At 42.8% G+C, this 5,740-nt stretch overlaps 1 pseudogene; it reads left to right on the top strand.

Annotated features, from left to right (window-relative positions):
- Positions 1-3,079: 3,079 nt before the first annotated feature.
- On the top strand, positions 3,080-4,079 carry LOC140913382 (olfactory receptor 52E4-like; annotated as a pseudogene).
- The last annotated feature ends 1,661 nt before the right edge of the window (positions 4,080-5,740 follow it).

Raw genomic sequence — 5,740 nt, 5'->3', positions numbered from 1 at the left:
TTTGTCACTCACCTCTGGATCCTTTCCATCCATTGGTGACCATAATTGGACACAGTACTCCAGCTAAGGCCAAACCAGTGCTTTGTAGAGAAATACTATCACATACCGCGACTTGAATGCCATGCCTCTGCTAATACAACCTAATGTTGCATTTGCCTATTTTGAAACAAACCAACAAAAAAAAATAGACTAGCAGATTTGGAAGTGACCTCTGGAGGTCATCTAGTCCAACCTGCTGCTCAAAGCAGGACCAATCCCCAATTTTTTCCCCAGATCCCTAAATGGCCCCCTCAAGGATTGAACTCACAACCCTGGGTTTAGCAGGCCAAGGCTCACACTACTGAGCTATCCCTCCTCTCAAAAAGTCAAACACCTGAGAGAAACATCAATCTAACCCCGGTGTAGACATGAAGAGGTAGACTTAAGAATTCTTCCGTCCACCTAGCTAGCACTTCTTGGGGAGGTGGATTACCTATGCTGCTGGAAAGAGTCCTGCCTTTAGTGTAAGTAGTGTCTACACAGAAACACTAAGTCAGCTCTGCTATAGCGTTTTAATTGTAGACAAGCCTGCAGGCAGATTTTGCAAAAAATTCAGTCTGGATCTGCCAACATGGAGAGTTGGAGAATCCACCACTTCCCTTCACAGTTTGTTCCAGCAGTTAACTACCCTCAGTGCTGAACATTTGGTCATTATTTCCAGCTGGAATTTGTCTGCGTTCTGCTTCTACCCCTTGGGCCTTGCTTTGCCTTTCTCCTCTAGATTACAGAGTGCATCAGTACCCACAGTTATCTCGCCATGAAAGTGTCCGCTTGATCAGTTTTTTTGATAAGTTAAATAGATGAAATCCTTCAAGTTTTTCATGGTCCAGCTTTTTCTCCAGCCTCCAATCATTTTTGTGGCTCTTTTCGGCACCCTCTCCAATTTTTCAACATCCTTTTAAAATGTGGACCTCAGAAATTGATGCATATGGTTTCACCAATGCCATGTACAGAGGTAAAATCCTTCTCCTTCTCCTGCTCCAACTCACCCTCCCCTGTTTATGCATCCAAGGATCATATCAGCCCTTTTGGCCACAGCATCACACTGGGAGCTCACAAAGAGCTGGTTTTACACAATGACGTCTAAATCCTGTTCAGGATCCTTGCATTGCATAATACAGTGTCCAAGACTGCGGGTCAGGCCTGCATTTCCTGTTATGAGAGGATACATTTGCATCTGACTGTATTAAAACATTTTGTTTGCATGGGACACTCTTACCAATGTTCCAGATCAGTCGGTATGCCTGCCCTGTCCTCCTCATTTTCACCACTCTGCCAATCTTTGGGTCATCTGAAAATTTTATCTGCAGTGATTTTCTGTGTCCTCTCAGATCATTGATGAAAATACTGCCTAGCATTGGGTCTAGAACTGATCCCTTCAGAATGCCACTAGAAACAGACCCGTTCACTGGCAATAGCCGATTAACAATTGATTTCTGAGATCTGTCAGTTCAACAGTTTTAGTCTATTTTATTTGTGCACAACTGATATTGTAGAGTGTTAATTATCTTATCTCAGAGTTTTCCCTGATATATCAAATGCCTCAGGAAAATCAAAGCTGATTACATCTGCATGGTTCCCTTGCTCAGTCAAATGTGTAATCTATTAAAGGGAGGAAATCAGGTTTATTTGATGAGACTGGGTTTGCATAAACAGTGTTGTTGAATGGCATTTCTTATATTATCAATTTTTTTTTCTTGAACTAATTCCATACCAGCTTTTCCATTGCTTCCTAACCTTCGCAAATCTTTTTTTTTAAATAGTACCTTAATTTTTTTTAATACTTTACATGTAACAGAGGAATTTCCTTAAAACTTTTCTAGGATTCCTTTTGTTCTTAATATACTTAATAACCTCCTTTTTTGTAATCCTCAGCCTGCCAACTTTGGATTTTCCCCTGATGTCTTCAGTGTCCCTTATCAGTTTTCATAACTTCTGTTATGAGTTGCTGGCTATTTTCCCTTTTTCCCATTGATATACATATATCTTCCCCACCCTAATTACTGCCTTCACTTTGCAACTGGACCTGCTTTTTAGCCAAAGGTTTTCAGCATCTTGACGGAGCAATCATGCCTTTCTTGCTATCTCATGATCTCTTTTTAAAAACACTCTCAATTTGCATTCACATTTTTTGTCTAATTATTTCCTTCCAATCAGTTTTGATGAGAGTTTTCCTCAGCTTTGGGGAATTAGCACTTTAAAAGCACTAAGTGTCTATAGAAAGTACTGGTTTGGTGTTCTTCTCTGTTTCTCCATTTGAATGTAATCAGTTCCGTTCTTTATTTTGCTGTCCTCTATTATATGTTCCCCTTGTTTGTCTCTTCTCTAAACAGCCTCAGACTTTTCAGTCTGTCCACATATGGCAGCCTCCCCATTCTCAGAGCCTGTCTTGGAATCCCCTTTTTATTTGCTAGATCATTTATAGAGGCCAGGTAACCAAAACTGAGCACATATCCAAAGCAGATTAGTTTCCATTGCATTCTGAAGGCATCCAGATATTGTTTTTATTTTGGCCACTGCTGTGAAGGAGCGGGTGTTTCTCCGGAGCTGTTATCAGTGATGCCCAGGCCCTTTCTCTGAGGTGTTTTCTAGTTGGGATGTTTCCAAGGTTTGGGGTTTTCTCTACTCTTATATTTTAAGCAACCAGATGACAAATGGGAACTCCCTACATGGATTCTCTAGCCTGGCTTTCATTGTGTTAAGGAACAATGATTGATAACCAATATTCACACTCGTGTTTCCTGTTGATGCCTCTTAAGGTTTCCCCCACTAAGACATGTAAGAATTATTGATGCATGGAGCATCATCATATATTGAATTGGCATAAGAAGGGTCAGTTGTTCAAAATTCATTTATTTAAATAATAAGAATGTCATTTCTCTGTGTATGAAGAGCAACCAATCTACTTCACTCACAAGAACAGTCTCCGCTAGTGTATGTAGTGTCTCATATTAACATTGTCTCTCCATCTACGCATTTGTAAAGCGACCATCACCCTGCACCCTGGGGACATACAAGAAGTGACGGGAAACTACAGTGTATGTGGGAGACACCATTCTGCCTCAGAGTTGGACACCTTCTCCCCTACTCCATGTCAGATTCCAACACAACTGACTTCACAAATCCCTCCACCTTCATCTTGATGGGCATTCCTGGCCTGGAGGCTGCTCATGTCTGGATCTCCATCCCCTTCTGCACCATATACACCATAGCCATCTTGGGAAACGTCAGCATCTTGTTCATCGTGAAGATAGAGCCGAGCCTCCATGGGCCCATCTATTATTTCCTCTGCATGCTGTCTGTTACCGACCTGGTCCTGTCTACGTCCACCATGCCAAAAATGTTGAACATCTTCTGGTTCAATTCCACTGAGATAGATTTCAGTGCCTGCCTCACCCAGATGTACTTCATTCACTGTTTCTCAGCAATGGAGTCTGGGATCTTAGTGGCCATGGCTTTGGATCGCTACGTGGCCATCTGCCATCCCCTGAGACATTCTACCATCCTCACAAATTCTGTTGTGGCCAAGATTGGCCTGGCCATGGTGCTGCGCAGTAGCATACTTGCATTCCCCTATCCCTTCCTGGCAAGGTGTTGGCCATACTGTAGAACCAACATCATCCCCCACTCATACTGTGAGCACATAGCTGTGGTGAATTTGGCCTGTGCCGACACCCGCCTCAGTAGTTATTATGGCCTCTTTATTCTATTCTCTGTGATCTGTCTGGATGTTTTTTTTTATCACCGTGTCATATATCCAGATCCTCAGGGCCATCTTCAGCCTCCCCACAAAGGATGCCCGACTCAAGACTTTTGGGACCTGCGGCTCCCACCTTTGTGCCATCTTGGTTTTTTACATTCCAGATTTCTTCTCTTCCATCACACATCGGTTTGGCCACAATGTGCCCTTGCATTTCCTCATTCTCATGGACAATGTGTACCTTTTGGTGCCCCCCTTGTTACACCCTATCATCTATGGTGTGAGGACCAAACAGATCCGGGAAAGGCTGCTCCGGCTCTTTCCTCATAAAGGGACCTAAAAGTTTTCTCCTCGTGATTGGGGTCTCAGGCTGAGCTCTGTGTAGAGCTGGCTGGTGATATGGTGCTGGGCCCCCTTCCCTGAATCACTTGTGGGAATCACTTGTGGGCCCCTTCCCAGAATCACTTGTGGGAATCACTTGTGGGAATCACTTGTGGCAGTGGGAGAATTCTAGTTTGGATATTAGGAAAAAACGTCAAACATTCCTTCAAAGCTTGTAACATCTTTACCCCTTACCCGCTTTCCCATTAAATCTTTCTCTTTTTTTACCATATTCCACAGTACTCATATCAGCACCCCTCTTAAGATACCCAGATTTCACTCCTTATGTTTCAGGGGTAATCTGAAATTGTTCCAAAATAATTTCTTTGAATTTACAATACTCTAAAGCATTCTCAATTGGCATTTTATTGAGTGTATACAGAACTTTACCAGTTAACTTTGCAACTAAAGTGTTCATCTTCTGGTCATCAGGAATCACACATAGCCTCTCAAAGATAGTGAATTATTCAGCAATATCAATGGCCTCATTGTATGCAGGACACAACTGTTCCAATTTGTGGATTTTTGGAGAGGTGGAAATTTGTGGAGGGTTCTGGTTCTGCTTGTCCAGGAAGTCCAACAGGTGTTTCTGTGCTCCCTCTTTCTCCTTAATTTCTTGTTATTTTGGTTCCCTAGACCTACTCTTTTCAGCCTCCTCTCTGGCAGTCTCTGTCTTCTTTAGCTTAAAAATTCACCTATGTGCTTTTTCTTTTTCTGCTGCCTGCAATTTGAATAGCTCCAGTTTTGAAATTGTTTGCTGCTTTCTCTCATTTTGTTGCTTTTTCTGTCCCTACTTCCCTTTCTGAAATAAGGAAACAGAAAATAAAAACAATGGTGACCTATTTGATCTCCAGCCACCACGCTTAACAACTCTGCACAAGTGTATGAAGTTCAAATTTAACTCAGAACAACAAGGTGTGCATTTCACACTGCTTGTAATGCCACTGTGATGGACTTCCTCAGGATGCAATCTGCACTGCTGATCCCTCTAGCATATCAGTCTGGGCCCCCTCCCCTCTCAGGCTATGAGAAGCTTCAGTCACCTACAGGTCCTGCACTTACAAAAACGTTCACAGGCAGGGACACACCCAGTTGAGTTACATGAATGCTTTCACCAGCAACCCGTGAACCCACTGTAGCAAAGCTCCAGTCAAGTACCCCCAGTTCACCAGCCTAGGACACAGAGCTGACTGTCTTGTCCTGCTCATAAGCCTGAATGGTAAGTTTATTACTCATCTGCCCCTTCCTCATTGTGGAGAGGACAAATCACCAGCCCCTGATCCTGAGCAGATTTCCCTTTATACTTCAAACAACACACTGGTTTAGGTTAAAAAAATAAAACAGATTTATTAACTACAAGTAATAAGTGTTTCAAAGAAGATTACCTAAGAAATAAAGCAAAATTGCAAACTGAGTTCTATAAACTAGACAGGATTTGAATCAATGAGTGTCTCACCCTGATGGTAGAAACAGTTCCCCAATCCTCCATACATGGGCCGGGATTTCTTCTTTCCAGCCTGGGACCACCTGCCCGGTCACAGTCTTTTCCCTCTAGCCATGCTTTCAGGTGTTCAGTTGTGGGGGACAGGGAGTGAGACCAAGTGGTGACGTCACTTTCCC

This window comes from Lepidochelys kempii, chromosome 1, assembly GCF_965140265.1.
Source record: "Lepidochelys kempii isolate rLepKem1 chromosome 1, rLepKem1.hap2, whole genome shotgun sequence".
Lineage (NCBI taxonomy): Eukaryota > Metazoa > Chordata > Testudines > Cheloniidae > Lepidochelys > Lepidochelys kempii.
This window is presented reverse-complemented; position numbering and strand designations above follow the sequence as displayed.